The following is a 19,290-nucleotide window of genomic DNA, read 5'->3' as shown; positions in this document are numbered from 1 at the left end:
CATAGCTGTGCTGTAACTTATTATTAACTTTTAAACTTGTTTTCAGAGATTTCCAGTAGTCAGATAAATCCTCTTTCTGTTTGATCATTTGTTGGTGAAATGCTTTAAATATTTCTTCCTGTTCCTAGAAAGTGAAAATGAATGTAAATGGTAAAGCCGTTGTCTTACAATGTTTAGGAAAAGGGGGAAAAAATGGTCTTTGCCTTTATTCTGAAGTTTTGCATAATTAAGCTTCTTCAGTTAACTTTCCTTTGAAGAATTAATAATAAAAACCTACCCTCAATGAACTAGATACTGAGAGCTAATGTCTAACTTCAGTTGAACTTTTAGGAAGTCTGTTTTCCTATTTGATCATGCATTTGAATAGACAGTGAGGAGATGTACTTATTAATAGGGGAAGTGGCAGGAAGCTACAGAGTTTCCTTAGAACCAGAAAGAAAGTTTATAGAACTCCTGCTGGGACTTTGGATTATAGATAAAGATAAAACTTGGAATAATTTATATTTAGAATTACTCTTTTATTTTTGTAATATAAAAGTGGTTCCCGGGGCGCCTGGGTGGCTCAGTGGGTTAAAGCCTCTGCCTTCGGCTCAGGTCATGATCCCAGGGTCCGGGGATCGAGCCCCGCATCAGGCTGTCCGCTCCGCGGAGAGCCTGCTTCCTCCTCTCTCTCTCTCTGCCTACTTCTGATCTCTGTCTGTCAAATAAATAAATAAAATCTTTGAAAAAAAAAAAAGTGGTTCCCTTTAAAGTAAGTATTTGGGACTAAAGAGAATGCAAGCATTCCTTCAATAAATATGTCAGACATTTCTGTTTACTGGTATTAACAAAGATTCTAAGGTCATTTCACCCAATGGACACTGACTATAGAACCAATGAAGACGACTGTGGTCCAGAGCGTTTTGACGCGTGAGTAGGGCGCAGCACCTTGATCCCTTTGTGGCTGGAGCAGTGGAGACCAGTGTCCCCAAACCAGCACCTGCAGAGTAACAAGATACTGACCTCTGAGCGGCCACTTCCTCTGTGCTAAGTGCTCAGTTGAACTCCCTCTCTCCATCCTTACAGTCACCTAGAAAGGAGGAACTTTTATTTTTAATCGCTTAAAGCGGAGTCTACTAGAACTTAGAGACTAAATCCTTCCCATTGCCCTCCTTGTCGGGGGGGGGGGGGGCAGAGTGAGAATTTGAGCCCAGGAGAAGGACTCTAATGTCCAGGTGTCGCTGGTTTGCTAATCTGCTAAGAGTGCCTCTTAGCTCATAAAAATGACTACTCACCAGCAAGGAATGTTAAATATGGGAAGAACATCATCAGTTGGTTGAAGTTCTTGTTTTCTCTAAGAGAACAATTAAGGGGGGGGGCATGGGGGAAAGAGAAGAAAGGGCAGAAAGACTGCAAATAGCCACCCAGGAGCCCAGGGGGCTCAGAGCAAGATTTGAACTTAGTTTACCTTCCTGCTCAAAGCTGTCTGTCACTAGCACCTACAGATGGAAATGTGGAATGTATTACATATCTGTAATGTTTGTTTCCGGCTTCGATTGGTAGATATAATACAGTGACTTGGCATTAAAGGAACAAACAAACAAACAAACAAAAACCCTAACTAAGCTGACTGCCTCTCATTTGGCTCTCCGGAACCGGAAGTAGGCTGACATTCCGCAGGTGGGCTAAGGGTCTGTGTGGGGGCGGGGCAAGGACAGCAGCATCTGGCGTTCAGCCAGGTGGTCGGTGGTCGGAAGAATGGGTACAGCGAGGCAACAGGCAGACACGGCTCTAGCCTGGTGATCTGGAGCCAGTGACTGGGTCCCTGTGAAATCAGGATGGCTCCTTTTCTTCGCAGGACCTAGCATGGGACCAGGGGAAGAGACTCAGCAGAGTGAATTGTTTTATTTTCACTTCCTCAGAGGCCCAGGTATAGTCAGTTCTGAGATAGAGGATCCCAGGAGGGCACGTCTATCCCAGACGTTAGAGAGGCTCTGGGATCAGGCAGCGCTGTGTCTGAGCTCCCGCTCCGGGCCAGGCAGCTCTCACGGAGACGGTAAGATAGGAGCGAAGGTTGGAAGCTGCTGAGCGAGTTAAGCCGTGTGGGGATCTTGGTGGAGGAGGTTTATAGGCAGAGAAAACAGCTAAGGTAAACAGAAAATTGCCTCCTGGCAAGATTGAGGAATACAGAGGAATAGGGTGGCTGGAGCTGGGGTATGTATGGGGACGTAATAGAAGGTGCAGTCAGAGGGGCCCCTGGGTGGGTCAGTATGTTGAGCGTCTGCCTCTTGGTCCCCCGCGTCTTGGTTTCAGCCCAGGTCCTGATCTCATGAGTCATGGGACTGAGGGGCTCTGCGCTCAGCGGAGGTTGGCTCAGATATTCTGTCCCTCTGCCCCTTCCCCCACTCGTGCTTTCTCTCAAGTAAATAAATAACTTCTTAATTTTTACTTATTTTTTAAAAAGATTTATTTATCTGAGGGAGAGAGAGAGAGGGAGAATAAGCAAGAGAGCAGAAGGAGAAGCAGAGGCAGAGGGAGAAGCAGGCTCCCCTCTGAGCAGGAACCCCATGCGGTCCGGATCCTAGGACCTGGGGATCATGACCTGAGTGGAAGGAAGGCAGTTACTTAATGGATTGAGCCATCCAGGTGCCTCCCCTTTTTTTTTTCTCCCTCCCAAAGGTGAGGTCAGAGAAGGAATCTAATCTAAGGGAGTCTGACTGGTATGATCTTAAGGACTTTTGAGTTTTACTTTGCGGGAAATATGGAGCCATTGCTAGGTTTTGAACGGAGAAGGACTTGATGTGACTGAGGTTTCTAAAAGATCATTCAGATTGCTCTACTGAGAATAGACGTGTAGGGGCAAGTTTGAAGCAGGGAAACCAGTTAGCAGCCATTGCAGTAATCCAGGCAGGGGGGATAAGGCTCTGACCAAGGCGCATGACAGTAGAGGGGGTAAGAAGTGATCAGATTCTGGATGTATTTTTATGAGAACCAGTGGTGTTGGGGAGGATATGCAGATGGAACGGATTTGTGGGGGGAGACTAGGACTTTCGTATTTGTCCATGTTGAGATGTCCACCTCCAAGTAGAGGTCAGTAAGTAGAAAGAGAGGTATGACCTGGTGACATGTATTTGGAAATGATCAGCATATACAGAATGAAAGCCTGATGACTTGGGGAAATCCTGAATGGAGCATTGATAGAGAAGGGAAGGGGCCCAGGGACTGAGTTTTGGGGCGCTCCAACATTGAGAATTCTTTATATATTTATTTTTTTTTCAACGTTGAGAGTTCTGGAAGAAGAGGAAGCATCAGCCATGGAGACTCGAGACAAGGCAACCAGGGAGGCCCTTTGGCACGTGGCATTTAGGAGGCAGATGGAAAGGAAAGAATTCTAGCAGAGGAAAAGGGTGAGAGCAAAGACCCAGGGCTGTGAAGACCTGATTTGAGATCGATCGAGGGGAGGAGGCAAGCAGTGTGGCATGGGGGGGACTTGTTGGGGAGGAGTTTGGGAGAGACTACAGGTGAGGTTGGAAAATGGGCTTCCCCAGCTTGTAATGGACGTGGACCCTCAACTTCAGAATTTAGTGGTTTATTTTGTGATGGTGGCAGTGAGGATTCCTCGAGGTCTTACTCTGCTTTGGCTTGTGTCAGGCACTGCGCTAGGCACATGACACACGTGTCATCATTTCATCGTTATCCCCACCCTTAAAGAAAGACAAGTATTACTGTCGTGTGTAGATGAAGAAGCTGGCTCAGGGAGGTCAAAGATCTCACCCCCACGGTTATCCCTGGAGTGAGGGCCTTTAACCCAGGCAGACCCAGAGGACTTTCACCCTTTCAGCTGCTAATCTGCCCTGTCTCCTGGAGGTCTGGCCCTCCTTCACTGGGTGTTAGAAGGTCAGAGGTTTGAGAGCTTGCATCATGTCTTTGGAGAAGGTCTGGCTTCACTTTGTGGCTTGGAGGAGAGGCTTTACCTGCAAAAGTTCAAGATAGGTCTGGGGCATCCGTGAAGGATTTCAAATAGGGCAACAACTTGATCATGGCATGGTAGCATCTTGTAACATCCCAATCTAGGGGCAGTGCAGTAAGCAGAGTGGATGAGGCTGCCTGGGAATAGGGACAGGGAGATCGATTTGGAGATCAGTGGTCTGGGGGACTCTTGAGGGACCTCAGGGCTGGCCAAGTAGTGCACTGCAGACTGAGGGTCTGGGGCTCTGTGGAGGCTGAGCTGGAGATGGGGAGTTGAGAGCCAAAGCAGTTGAAGGAAATGAAATCACAGTCTGGGCAAGGGAAGCAATTTTCAGGTGTTCATTGTTCATATATAAACCCTTTCCTGAAATGGATCCCCCTGCGAGCGAGTCAGCCTCCCACTTTATAGGGAAAAGGCACATGTCTTGCCTTTCCAGCATCTTGCTAGGAGGTGTTTGGGGAGTGTATAAAAACCTGGGCTCCAAACAAAGGGGCTATTCTCAGCACCAATGCAGGTGTGAGAAAGTGAGTGACTCTGGCCGCAGTGTGGGGGCAACACTCCTTTTACAAATCAGGTGGTTTGAGTGTTTGCTTTCAACATTTTTGGAGGGAGACCTAAACATAATTTTTGATGATGGATTACAAAGTAATTGTGGGGCTCTAGCTTGCCTGGATGTCAGAGATTTGAGCGGCGCTACTGTAAGTAGAGTACTTCCATCCCCCTACTTGTGTATTTTCTGTGATTGCCTCAGTAAAAGGACAGGTAGGAAGATGTGATTATAACAAACTGTTACATTGTAATAAAAAGGCATCCACAGACCCATGAACTAATTACTGGAAAATAAACCCAGTTCATCTCTCGTGAGGGATGTATTTCCAATAAAAGTTTACTTTTTATGTTTAAGAATTGTCAAATTTTGTAATATACGTCTGGTGCTCTGATTACTTTTGTAATCAGATAATGGGAATTTATTACTACTCTGGACTAAAGTCCAGAGTTTTCGTTTATTTGGTGAGTTATGGTCACAGAAACTTTATTTTCATTTTTATTTCTGATTTTTAATTTAATTTTTAAATTGTGTTTATAGGGGCACCTGGGTGGCTCAGTGGGTTAAAGCCTCTGCCTTCTGCTCAGGTTGTGATCCCAGGGTCCTGGGATCGAGCCCCAAGTCAGGCTCTCTGCTCAGCAGGGAGCTTGTGAGCAGGGAGCAAGTAGAGTGGGGAACTCTACTTGTGGTCTCTGTCAAATAAATAAAATCTTTAAAAAAAATTTGTGTTTATAGTTTGTGGATGAGATACATGAAAAGCTTATTGATGAAAACCTTTGAAACACAGAAATAGGGGCAGCTGGGTGGCTCAGTCGGTTGGGCTTCTGATGCTTGGTTTCAGCTCAGGCCACGATCTCATGGATCATGGGATTGAGCCCCGTGCAGACTTCACACTCAGCCAGCGTCTGCTTGGGTATTGTCCCTCTCTGCTGCTCCCCTCACTCTCTGGCATGCTCTCTCTCTCCCTGAAATAAATAAATAAATCTTTAAAAAAAAGAAACATTAAAAAATCGGGTTTAAAATCCATGGGTAACACAAGCATTTGTACATGAATGTTGATAGCAGTGTTGTTCATCACAACCCAGAAGAGAAAACACCCAACTGTCCAGCATTTGATGAAGAAACAAAATATGGCATAGCCAGAGAACGGAGTATTACCGGATGATAAAAAGGAATGAGGACTGACACACGCTACAACCCTGAAGATGTTATGCTAAGTGAAGGAAGCCAGTCACAAAAGACCACAGGCTGTAGGATTCCATTTGTGTGAAATGTCCGAAACAAGCAAACCTATAGGCAGAAAGTAGAGTAGTGGTTGCTTAGGGCTGTGGTGGGGCAGCGGGGAATGGGGAGTGATTGCTAATCGGTATGAGGTTTGTTTTTGGGGTGATGAAAGTGTTTTAAAATGGATTGTGATGATTGCACAACTCTGTGACTATGCCAAAAACCACTAAATTGTACACTTTAAGTGGGTGAATTATATGATATCACTGATACTTCAATAAAGCTAATAAAAAAATCTGTGGGGCAAATGGAATGGAACTAGGACTTAAAACAGAAAAAAGAATGGTGTGCCGTTTCTGACTACTAAAGAGTTGTACATGCATGAAAACACCATAAACTAGAGTCTTTGCAACCATTCGAACTTGGGTTAAAATATGACCTTCAGCTTAGACATAGTAGAGGGGCACGTAGATTTTATTTTAGGGGATTCATGAGCAAAAAAGTTGCAAGCCCAATCGACGAGATCTGCTAAGGCGAATGGTTAGATTAAGACAACGGGACTATAGGAGGGAAATTAGGAACACCAACGTTTAAGGAAAGATGGAGGCAAAACTAAGGTGGGCGGAGAACAGGGAGGACTGTTTCCAGGTGGAAGGGGGGTCTGGCCTCGCCTGGGTTGGGCCAGTGAAGGACTCAGCCATCCACTGCATCCGCCTGGCAATTATGAGGTCATTGAGGTTGGCACCCTGCTTTTCATTTATTTATTCATATTTATTTATTTATTTATTTAAGATTTTATTTATTTATTTGACAGACAGAGATCACAAGTAGGCAGAGAGGCAGGCAGAGAGAGAGAGAGAGGAGGAAGCAGGCTCCCTGCCGAGCAGAGAGCCTGATGAGGGACTCGATCCCAGAACCCTGAGATCATGACCTGAGCCGAAGGCAGTGGCTTAACCCACTGAGCCACCCAGGTGCCCCTATTTATTCATTTTTAAAGATTTTATTTATTTATTTGACAGAGAGAGAGAGAGAGAGCGCCTTGGAGCAAAAGTAGGAGGAGTGGCAGGCAGAAGGAGAGGGAGAAGCAGTCTCCCTGCAGAGCCGAGGAAGCCCCATATGGGACTCGATTCCAGGACTCCGGGATCAAGACCTGAGTCAGGAAGACAGTGGCTTAACCAAATGAGCCCCCCAGGCACCCTAGCACCCTCCTTTTAATAAACTAACTGCAGTGCAGCGCAGAGGCTGGTGGCTGGAAACAGTTGAGAGAGGTTAGAAGAGAGAGCGAGGGGGGGGAAGTGCGCACGCGGCTGCGGACTGCTCTCAAGTTAGAACACACAGATAATGGGGCGGCAGTTTGCTAACTCCGGGGAGAAGTGGTGTAAAGGTAGTTGTTACCGCTCTGAAGTGTAATCAGTTGGAGCATGTTAGGGGACAAAAGGTAAGAAGCTGGTGAGCCAGAGAGTGAAGACAGGAGAGAGGGAGTGTCCTAAGCAGCAGGCCTCTTCGGCGGAGGCCCTGGGGAGGCCGGGGGATGTCCTGGCTTCCTCCAGCGTCCTGCCACCCTCCTCCAGCGAGCGGGGCATGTCACCCTCCTCCAGTGAGCGGGGCATGTCACCCGGTGCTTCTGCGGGACCTCATGAGGTCCTCCCTCAGGCCTGGAGCCCCTCTCTTCAGATACCTGGTGTCCTAAAGGGCTTCTCTTTTTTTTTTTTTTTAAAGATTTTATTTATTTATTTGACAGAGAGAAATTACAAGTACACTGAGAGGCAGGCAGAGAGAGAGAGAGGAGGAAGCAGGCTCCCTGCTGAGCAGAGAGCCCGATGTGGGACTCGATCCCAGGACCCTGAGATCATGACCTGAGCCGAAGGCAGCGGCTTAACCCACTGAGCCACCCAGGTTTTAAGGTAAAAAAAAAATTTTTTTTTTAAAGATTTTATTTATTTATTTGACAGACAGAGATCACAAGTAGGCAGAGAAGCAGGCAGAGAGAGAGAGGGGGGAGGAAGCAGGCTCCCTGCCAAGCAGAGAGCCCGATACGGGACTCCATCCCAGGACCCTGGGATCATGACCTGAGCCGAAGGCAGAGGCTTTAACCCACTGAGCCACCCAGGCGCCCCTAAGGTAAAAATTTTTTAATCCACCTTAATTCACGTAAACTCTGCTGGAAGTTAAGAAACCAGCCCTCCTTGGGGCACCTGGGTGGCTCAGTGGCTTAAAGCCTCTGCCTTCAACTCAGGTTATGATCTCAGGGTCCTCGGATTGAGCCCCACATCAGGCTCTCTGCTCATCAGGGAGCCTGCTTCTCCCTCTCTCTCTGCCTACTTGTGATCTCTGTCTGTCAAATAAATAAATAAAATCTTTGGGGGAAAAAAAAGAAAAGAAACCAGCCCTCCGCCAGTGCTTGGGGAAATGGGTGCCAGGGCGGGAGGTGGAGGAAATGCCTTTTCCTTCTACGCATGGCTTAAGCCGCTGCACACCAGCTGGGCCCCAGAGTGCATGGTTGAATATGCAGCATCAGACCAGAGGGTCATGTGAAAATGTCACAGTGAACAGGGTTTTTCCCCACTGGGTGCTTCATTGTCACTCCAGTTCCCTTGAACCTGTTTCATTATTTTTATACCCTTTCGAAATGCTCTAGGCCAGAACTGCAACAGCAAAGAGAGAAGAAAGGAAGTATTTAGTAATATTAAGAGAGAGGCATGGTGGTGGGGACAGTGCGTCTTGCATTATTCGCTGCTGCAACAGGAAGAAAAAGACTGAACCAAGGGAATTTCCTACATGCCTCCTGTATCTAGAGCTACACCGTCCCTTGTGAAGGTCACAGCGGAGGGACACTGTCAAGGTCATGGTGGGGTGGGGACTGACGTTCTCCTCTGAACCACCTCGATCTTTAGATAGTCTCTTTAGATGGCTCAATATTAATGCTTGGAGAACTGAGAACTATGTTAGAAGGTGGCGGAAGGACCATGTGGTTCCAGATGCATGAACCTGAAATTCCCTGGTACTCCGTGAACAGTTTTCCCGGATACAGTTCGGTGGAAGCACACGAGGCTTAATGGCAGCTCGAATTAGTGGGAGAAATTATCTATCTCTGTTTCTGAATTCATACTTAATATCCCCATTTGTTACCATTACAGTGTTTTGTGGCTCTTACCCCAGCCGTCCACCCCCGTGTGCTAAGAGCAGTGAAAATACAGAGGGCGGTGCTCATCCAGATGTCCACGGATCTGTGTCCTTGGGTGGAATTCCGAGGCTTTGGGAATTTGAATGGAGAAAAGATCCCATTTTCGGTAACCTCTAACGGCGGCACAGTATTTCCTTCAGAGAGAAATGGTGATGGAGAAACCACAGCAGTATTAGCCGTACCTGTGACCGTCATGAGGAAGCACACTATATTCATATTCTATATCTGATCACAGCTGTTCGCTGCTCTCTTAAAATACTGCGTCTACATATCAGGACTTTGAAATAATGGCAGGTTTTTGGTCTACCGCGGGATAGCGTCATTTCATGCACCAGAAAAAAAGGCACATGTGTTCTTTCATCAGATACAGGTTTTGCTAGTTGGACACCGTATTTCATAATATTGTTGACCGCATATGCCTGTGTATGTTGCCTTATTCTGAGGCTGCCACAGGTGACAGAGGCACCAAAAATCATTGCGAACCCCTTTAACTGTATAGGTTCGGGGGGAGCTTAGAAGCCTAAGCAGATAAAAATCAGTACGAAGTGGCGAGTGGCAGCTAGAGATATACCCAGGAGCTATAGGAACCCAAGGAAGGGATTGACTGAGCCAGGGTGATTCCTGGGCGGCTTCTGGAGCGAAGCCTGAAGAGGAGGAGAAAGAAGCAGGAGGTCACTTGGCGGGGAGGGAACAGAATGAGCGCGGGGCCTGAAGCCGCCAGGCCTCTGTGGAAGTGAGGAGTACTGAGTGTGAAACGCTTGCGTGCTGGGTCCTGGGGGTTCCAGAATGAATCAGAGACAGTCTACATGGTTGGTAAGCTCACCTTTTAGAGCAATTTTTATGGGGACAGGGTGGACAAGGTTCTGTTTCCTTCAGAAGAATTCAGTGGTATAGTACAAAAATCAGAATTTATTTTTTTTTAAAGATTTTATTTATTTATTTGACAGACAGAGATCACAAGTGGGCAGAGAGGCAGGCAGAGAGGTGGGCAGAGAGTCAGGCAGAGAGGCAGACAGAGAGGAGGAAGCAGGCTCCCCACTGAGCAGAGAGCCCAATGTTGGGCTCCATCCCAGGACCCCAATATCATGACCTGAGTCGAAGGCAGAGGCTGAACCCACTGAGCCACCCAGCCATCCCCCAAATCAGAATTTATTGACGTATACTTCACACACAATAAATGCAGGTACATGCTAAGTTTTGAAAAATATTTTATTTTATTTTTTTCATTTATTTATTTAACAGACAGAGATCACAAGTAGGCAGAGAGGCAGGCAGAGAGAGAGGAGGAAGCAGGCTCCCCGCTGAGCAGAGAGCCCAATGTTGGGCTCGATCCCAGGACTCCGATATCATGACCTGAGCCGAAGGCAGAGGCTTAACCCACTGAGCCACCCAGGCGCCCCTCGGAGTAGTATTTATCATACAAGTGTGTCCTTTGAAAAGGGGCAGGAAAAGTCAACCCTTGTTTTCAGAATACAAAGTTTAAAGAGGGAGCGGGATTTCTAATGCTTATCAAATGGGAATATGGGTTAAAAATTGAGAAACGCTGCTCTGGAGTGTGGTCAGAGCGCATTCCAGCCCAAGATTTTTCTTACCGTCCATGTTAAACTTGAGCACATTTGGAAATATTTTAGACCTGAAAGAAAACATCGGGACATCAAAACAATCACTACAGCTGGGCAGGGCCTCTGCAGCCACAGGCTTGCTGATGAAAAGATTTGTGGAGACTGCCTAATGAAGTGTTCAGAAAGCGTTCTGTGTGTCATCTGTTTTCCTGACGACCTCCTCATTGGGTAGATAAGGGGCAAGAGCTATTTTCCCGTGTTGCATAAATAGGAAATGAGGTAGAGTGAGTTTGAGAGAATTATGACTCAAAATAGAAGTGAGTCAGGGGCAGACTGAAGACTGCACACGACCTCGCCTGATCCCCTAATCCCAGCCTTGGCGGCAGGCTGGGCCCTAGGTTTTAAAGAAAATACAATGATTTCACTTTCACTTTTGTTCTTTTGTAGGGTTGTGCTAGAATCTTTACACTGGAGAAGGAAAGGGGTGTGTGTTGGGGGGAGGGTATGTTTTTTCTTCTTTCTTTTAAAAACTCTCCCCTTTCCCTTTGGTAGATGCCAACATCTGTATTGACTCCATTCAGTTGAATTCAACAACCCGGTGCCTGTTTTGTGCAAGGCTCTTTCCCAGGCACCGAGGAAGTTCTGGAAGGTTCTTCCAGCCGGTAGGACAAAAGGACCAAATGAGAATTGAATGGTATTTCTTACCATCTTTTGGTTCATGGAAAGTTTGAGAATCTGGTGAAAGCTGTGAGTCCTCTCTCTTTCTCTCTCTCTCAAAAAAAAAAAAAAAAAAAGCACATATGTGCACACACACACAGTTTTGCAATGATTCTAAAGTGTTGGGAGATCTCCCCCCACCCCCACCAAGCTCGTGCATAGAATGACCTTAGGGTGAGTATTTTGGGCATGAAATGAAATAGTAATGCCTTGAAGGAAGCACAAAGCCATAGTCACTGACTAGAAAGAGAGATTAGAGATAAGATCCAGGTGGGTCAGAGGGGCCGGTCGGGCTGGTGGGATAGGTATGTTTTGATAGGCCTGGTTAGTTAGAGGTCAGGTTATTAGTCTCTGGGAGGCAGCATTCCAGCAGAGGGACAAGTCTGAGAAAGGGAAGGAGGCTGGGAGGTAGGAAAACTAAAAACAATCGGACGAGCTGAGCTGGGCAGGAGGAAGGTTACATGCTGAGGAATCCTCAGAATCATCACAGTCATGGAAAGGCAGAGGTCATATTTTGAGTGACATTGGAGGCAAGGTGAATATTCTCCTGCCCCTCCTTCCCCCGGTAAAGTATCTGTAATTCCTTTTATTTACTTATTTTTTAGGTAGGGGTTTTGGGGTATGAATAATACATACTCACTGTCCTGAAGGAAGGAATAACAAAAATCAGAAATTCTCATATCCTATAATCTGATCTCTCTTCATAGTTGGTATGTTCTGTTCTAGTTTATGAACAACCTCATTTGTCATCACTTGTCCCAACTTGGACCCACCACCGCTCTTGTTATAAAATAAGTCCTGTAAATTCACCGCAGTTTTTATAACTCTTCTCTGTGTTTATGTTGATTCAAAGCACAGTAAACATTTTATACAAATATTGTTCTTAATATTTTAAAAGAGTTTATTTATTTATTTGAGAGAAAGAGAAAGAGAGCTGGAGAGAGAGCGGAAATGGAGGGTCAGAGGGAGAAGGAGAAGAAGATGCCCCACGGAGCGGAGAGCCCTATGCAGGGTTTCATCCTAGGACCTTAGCATCATGACCTGAACTGAAGGCAGACACTTAACCGAGTGAGCCACCCAGGTGCCCCATATTGTTCTTAATTTTTATTTTTTTTAAGATTTTTATTTATTGATTTGACAGAGAGAGACACAGGAGAGAGGGAACACAAGCAGGGGGAGTGGGAGAGGGAGAAGCAGGTCCCCCCACTGAGCAGGGAGCCCCATGCGGGGGCTCGATCCCAGAACCCTGGGATCATGACCTGAACCAAAGGCAGACGCTTAATGCCTGAGCCACCCAGGCGCCCCTGTTCTTAATTTAAAAAAAAAAAAAAAATTATTTCCTCAGGATAGTTACGCAGAGGAGGAATTATTGGTCAATGTGTATGACCTTCTGTGGAAGATAGAAGGATTATATGAATAAGCAGCTCTCTGAACGGTTATCTTATTTTCTTTCATTGCTTTTTCTTTTTCTTTCAGTATCTTTTGCTCCTTATCCTGTTTCTTAAATACTGGCGCTCCCCAGATCTCTGCCCTTCCTGGGCCTTTTCTCACGGAATACATTCCCTTCTTGATTCTCACTCACAATAAGCATGATGTGTTGATTGCGTGTCATGTACCAGATATTGTGTTTTAAGTTATGCCATGTAGTTTTCACCACAACCTTGTCACATAATGATTAGTATCTTCATTTTACAGACATGGAAACCAGAGAGGAAAGTTATTTTCCCAAGGGCATAGCCCCAAGGGTTCTTGGGGAATGTCTGTATGTCCATCACCTGAAATCTGTACCTTCAGCTTCCATGCCTCTACTGAGCTCCCAAGCAGCACATTCCTATGTATGTTTCCATTTGGGGTTCCCATGGATGCCCCGGACTCAGTGTGTCAAAACTCAGCCTTCAGGGCACATGGGTGGCTCAGTCAGTTGAGTGTCTGGCTCTTAGTTTCGGCTCAGGTCATGATCTCATGGGTCATGGGATCAATTGTCCCGTGGGGCTCTGTGCTCAGCAGGGAGTCTGCTGGAAGCTTCTCTCCTCCTCTGCCCCTCCCCCCACTGGCACATATGCAAGCACATGTTTTCTCTCTCAAATAAAAAACCTTAAAAAAAAAAAAAAGGCTCAACTTCCAGCTTGTGTCTTCAAACCAGCTCCTCCATTGCATTTGTAAGTCCCTAATCTGCCCTTGACAATTATCTTCTCTTACCTATCCTTAATCACTCCACCCCGATTTGATGCACCAATTCAACACTGATCACTATAGCCTCCCAACCACACAGAGATCACGAGTTCAAGAAATTTAGTGCCGTTTACTCCTTGGTCTCCCTGCCTCCGGTTGACTTCCCTTTCACCATTCTCACTCCTGGCAAGTTGAGCAAACTTAGGTCATCTCCCAACCTTAAAAACTTCCAGGGGCTCTGTTTTACCTTCAAAATAGAACTCAGATTTCTCAGCTTGACCTCTCACTGCGTGGGTTACCGTCTCCCCTTCCCTCGTTTAGTTCCGCTCTTGTCTGATGCTTTCCCGTTTGTGTGCTCTGGGATCCAGTCCCAGGGAACAACCTGAAGTTTTAATGAAGGGGATCCTGGCTCCCTCCTGTTTCCTTGACCTCTCGTCCCATCCCCTGCTTCTCCTGCGTGACTCCTTGTATTTCTCAAGATTTGGCTTTGGTGGTCGACGAGAAGGCCTTCAGTCTCTTCTCTTGACTTACCCTCCCTGCCGCCTCCTCCATGCCTGACTCCTCCACAGACATTATCAGAGTTTATTCTAATCCTTTGATTACTATTGTGTTTTTCCATTTCCTTGACTAAGAATTTTGGGAGTGGACCCTGAGTTGTTTTAATCATCTCTGTATTCCCGTAGATTCCATAGACACTCAGTAAATGTTTGCTGAATAAACTGTGGTGCTGTCCCCAAGCCTCAGTGCACTCCGTGGGCTTCCGATCGCTGTTCCGTCATCACACAGGGGAAATAGAACTGAGACTTTGCAGATCTGACTTTATAAGAATGTCCCACAAAAGCCCCTGAATAAGAATTTGTGAGACTGTGGTGTTCTGAACTATAAAACTATTGCCTGTTTTAGCCAGATAGCTTTTGCTAGTAAAGCTTCCCCACCCCCAATTTAGTGGCTTAAAACAACCGTGTGTTTAGTTTGTGATTCTGTGGTCAGGCGATTCTGGTCTGGGCAGCTCAGCTGATCTCTTCTGGGCTCGCCACGTGTCTCGAGTCCGCCGATGGGTGAGTTGGTGGTGGAATAACCAGGAAGGCCTTGCTGCTAAGTCTGGCAATTGGCCAGAGAGCCTGGGTGTGTCTCCATGTTTCTCCTCTGGCAGACTAGCCTGGGCTCATCCACAGGATGGTGGTGTGAGGGCCCCAGATCCAGCAGGAGAGCAGACCCTCACAGCAGAATCAAAGACGCTGCTTCTGTCACTTTTTTTTTCCCCCCGCGAGTCACAGGACCAACTCCGATGCTAGGGCTGGGGAAATAGATTTTACCTTCTGATGGGAAGTGTGATACCACACTGCAAAGATGTGGACGTGGGGAGGGGAATTTGTGGTCATTTTTCCAAACAGCTTCCTGGTCCCTGAATATATAAATTCCACAGTATCTGATAGCTACTCAGTGCTTGATGAAATTAAATTAGTGGCCACATTGATACACATACATATGCACCATACTTATTCCGCAAATACGATCGAAGTCTGCCTAGGAAAAATTGAATTCCACTTCATTTTATTTGTGGATCCTTGATATTAATGTTAGACAGAGTGCAGATATGGCAGAGCTATTAATAAAATGTTAACATCAATACCTCAAATGCATTTTTGGAAAAGGGAGTTGTTGAAGAATATTGAATTCAATGTAGAATTGAATTAATTAAAGCTGATGGCCAAAAGTCTGATATTTTTGGACCAGTGCCTGGTATGGATAGAAAGCTACAGAAAACTTTGGTTTGCATTTTAAAAATATCTTGCACATGAAGCCACTCCATATCTTTATGCCTCATTGTCCTTTCCAGGCAGAAAATCTACCTACTAGAATTATTTCATATTTCTAGTTGTTTTCTTTTTCGGTCAGGTTACAATTCTAGCTGACTAACATGATTAGCAGCGTACTGTATTTTATCGTACTTTGCTTGGTTGTGTTTTGCAGCTATTGTGTTTTTTTATAAATTGGAGTTGCAAGACTTCAGTGCGAGAAGTAACTGCAGATATGAAAATTAACAAGACAATTGGAATTAGAAGTGGAGCAGGAAGGTATGACTGAATCGAGGCGATGTCCTGTTAAAACGCGAATGGATGCGAAGTTGTTTCTTAAGAATGAGCAGGGAAAGGAGTTTTTTGAGATGGAATCTACTCCTGGTGAGGATGCTCGGAAGACCGTTGAAATGACAACGAAGGATTTAGGATGTACATGAACTTAGTTGATAAAGCAGCGACAGGGTTTGAGAGGATGGACCCCAATTTTGAAAGAAGCTTTCCTGGGGGTGAAAGGCAATCCAGAGAAATCATTCATGAACAGAGGAGTCAGTCCATGTGGCAAACTTTATTGTCTTATTTTTAAAAATTGCCCCACATAGCCACCCCCCACCCCATTCAGCAACTCCCACCCCGATCGGTCAGCAGCCATCCACTCTGAGGCAAGACCCTCCACCAGCCAAAAGATTATGACCCTCCAAAGCTCAGATGGTGGTTAGCATTTTTTAGGGAAGTGTTTTTTTAATTAAGGGTGTATGTTTTTATAGACATAATGTTGTTGCATACTCAAGAGACCACCATATAGTGTACCCCTACCTTTTATATGCATGGGGAAACAAAAGTATATATTTGACTCACTTCATTTGTAATATTTGCTTTATTGCAGTGCTCTAGAACCGAAGTGCAGTATCTCTGAGGTATGCCTGTGTTCTTGAGATAAGCAAGCTAGATTTGGGCTACAAAACAGTGGCAGAAATAAGGAATAAGGGAATGGTCTTTATTTCTTTTCTTTTATTAAGATTGTATTTATTCATTTGACAGACAGAGATCACAAGTAGGCAGAGCAGAGAAGCAGGCAGAGAGAGAGAAGAGGAAGCAGGCTCCCCACCGAGCAGAGAGCCCGATGTGGGGCTTGATCCCAGGACCCTGAGATCATGACCTGAGCTGAAGGCAGAGGCTTTAACCCACTGAGCCACCCAGACGCCCCTGGTCTTTATTTCTTGCAGGCAAGTGCCCACCCATCCCACTAACCCTGATGAAGTACCACTTACCCACTTTGCAACAGGAAGAAGAATCAAACAAAATTCCCTGCCTTCCAAAGTTCAAGGTTGATGTTGGGGAGAGAGATACATAAGTACAGTTTCAGAGACAGATGCTAATAAAATCTATTTAAATAATAAATAAATAAAAGCTATTATGCCATGGAGTGTATTTATTTATTTATTTATTTATGGTCTCAGGAGTAGCATTTAGTGGTTCATCACTTATATATAACACCTAAAACATTGGTTCTTAATATAGGAATGCCAAAGCCAGCAAGCAACCCCACAATTTTTAAGCAGTTCAATAGTATCTGTGGTACATACTTTAAATCACGTTATTTCACTAATATCCCATTCTTGGTGCTGGAGATTGGGAGATGAGTAAGACTGGATATTGTCCCTGAGGAGTCATCCAAGTATTACTCCTGGAGATATTTTTAAAAGATTTTATTTATTTATTTATTTATTTGAGAGAGAGAGAGAGAGAGAGAGAGAGAGAGTGCAAGCTGGGGAAGGAGCAGAGGGAGAGGGACAAGCAGACTTCATGCTGAGCTTGGAGCCTGACATGGGACTTGATCCCACGACCCTGAGAGCATGACCTGAGCCAAAATCAAGAGTTGTGCGGTTAACCACTGAGTCACCCAGACACCCTTGCTCCTAGAGATGGTTATTAGTTAGGTCTTAGTGGGACCATAGTGTGTACATTTTGAAAATACTCAGGTGGTCTGGTTGGGGGGACTCATACTTAAGAAAACTTGTTTTATAAAATGTTCATGTACACTTTAGGTATGAGAATGTGTTTTAATTAAGCTTGGAGGGGAAGAATGCCCCTTACGCTTCTTAGAAGAGACCAGGGGGCACCTGGGTGGCTCAGTGGGTTAAGCCTCTGCCTTTGGCTCAGGTCATGATCCAGGGTCCTGGGATCGAGCCCCGCATCGGGCTCTCTGCTCAGCAGGGAGCCTGCTTTCCCCTCTCTCTCTGCCTGCCTCTCTGCCTACTTGTGGTCTCTCTCTCTCTCTCTGCCCAATAAAAATAAATAAAATCTTAAAAAAAAAAAGAAGAAGAGACCAGTGTCATCAATGAGTGGACATCATTATTACAAGGCAATGATGTACTCTAAAAATGTGTAAAATGTATAATTGTACAAAAAGAAAAAAATATAGCAGTAACCCTCCCATCCAGGGACGGCCACTATTAACATTTTCAGGAACGTTCTTTCACGTGTTTCCTGGAAACATACTACAAATGATCATGTCTTTATGAACTACTTTTTTTCTAAAAAATTTATTTATTAAATAATCTCTACAGCCAGCATGGGTTTATGAACCCAAGATCAAGAGTCACGTGCTCTTCTGACGGAGCCAGCCAGGTGTCCCTGCTTTTCTCATTTAATATATTGTGATTATGTTTTCAAGTTGTTAACTTATTTTTTATGGTATTTTAAGCAGTTCAATAGTATCTGTTGTACTTCTTTAAATTACATTATTTCACTAATATCCCATTCTTGGTGCTGGAGATTGGGAGATGAGTAAGACTGGATATTGTCCCTTAGGAGTTTACAGTCTAGGAGAATCAGTTTATCTTGGTGAATCCAGATCTGCAGAACCCAGAATCTGCAGAATGTTCCTTGATGTGAAAAATCCAGATCTGCAAAATGTCCCTTGATTTGCCTTTGTTTCCTCACGAGTAGATTAGCTCCTGCATTTCTGTTGAGAAACTATGCAGGTGAGGTTGGGCCTCTCGCTACCAACAACTTCACAGAACGTCGGGACAAGGCCTGATCACTCGGTTCAGAAGCATTTCATTGAGTTTCTTTATGGCAAAGGTACCTGTCCCCTTTGTCATGAATAAGTAATCTGTTGGAAGAAACACAAGAGTCTGTGGAAATGTCCTTACTTCCAGTGGCCTTTCACCTGATGGTTTAAGCCTGAGTCCATTGTTTCAGTGGTGGCTGCCGAGTGGTGCTTCTCCAAGTAGATCATTATATGTCTACATTTGTTTGTTGGAAGGCTGCGACTTCATACAGCCAAGCAAAGATAATTCAGGAATTATCTGAACCTGTAAAGTGGTACCTAATTTGGGCAAAGGGTCTTTGAGGACACAATTAAGTTAAGGATCTTGAGATTATTCAGGTGGGTCCTAAATTCAATGACAAGCACCTCTGGCAGAGGGAGACTTGAGACAGGAGAACACACAGATGAGGAGGCAGTGTGTCCACTGAGGCAGAGATTGGACCAAGGCAGTCACTAGGCAAGAAATGCCAAGGAATGCTGGCAGCCCCCAGAGCTGAAAGAGGCAAAGAACAGATTCTCCCCTGAAGCATCCGTGGAAAGTACTGCCTGCTAGTACCTTGATTTTGGACTTCCGGCCTCCAGAGCGATGAAAGAACAAATGTCTTTTTTGAAGCCTCTTGATGCTTGCCATTGTGTTACGGCAACTACCGGAAACTAATGCGAAGATGACAAGGATTGTTTTTGCCTCTCTGGCATGGTCAGTTTCATTACTCTGTTCATTTCCTCTAGACCAAGAGCTCAGTCAGAAATGATCTTGTTTATTATTCGGATCTCTTACTTGCTCTTGATTTTGCTTGTTTCCCTTCCCTGTTGTCTCCTCGGCAGCCCTTGGCATAGTCTCTGGCAAATACTAGATACTCAAGACATATTTTGTTGGCTCTCTACGTCCTCATCTACTTGTCTCTTAACATTCCTTAAAGCCAGAGGTGTCAGACTAGCCCAATGATCAAATCCAGCCATCGCCTGTTTTTAGAGGATTTGTGAACCAAGGATGGCGTGGATATTTTTGAATGGTTGAAAAAAATCAAAGGAAAACTTGGACATGCAAATTATACATGTTTCAGATTTCCGTGTATGAATA

At 45.2% G+C, this 19,290-nt stretch overlaps 1 long non-coding RNA gene across 1 annotated transcript; it reads left to right on the top strand.

Annotated features, from left to right (window-relative positions):
* Positions 1-1,752: 1,752 nt before the first annotated feature.
* Positions 1,753-11,228, top strand: LOC116576528. Its single transcript, XR_004280195.1, has 2 exons — positions 1,753-2,035; positions 10,480-11,228. It is a non-coding gene; the product is annotated as an uncharacterized LOC116576528 (long non-coding RNA).
* Positions 11,229-19,290: the final 8,062 nt, after the last annotated feature.

Source organism: Mustela erminea, chromosome 17, assembly GCF_009829155.1.
Source record: "Mustela erminea isolate mMusErm1 chromosome 17, mMusErm1.Pri, whole genome shotgun sequence".
Taxonomy (NCBI): Eukaryota; Metazoa; Chordata; class Mammalia; order Carnivora; family Mustelidae; genus Mustela; species Mustela erminea.
Note: the sequence above shows the minus strand (reverse complement) of the source record. Positions and strands in the feature narration are given on the sequence as shown.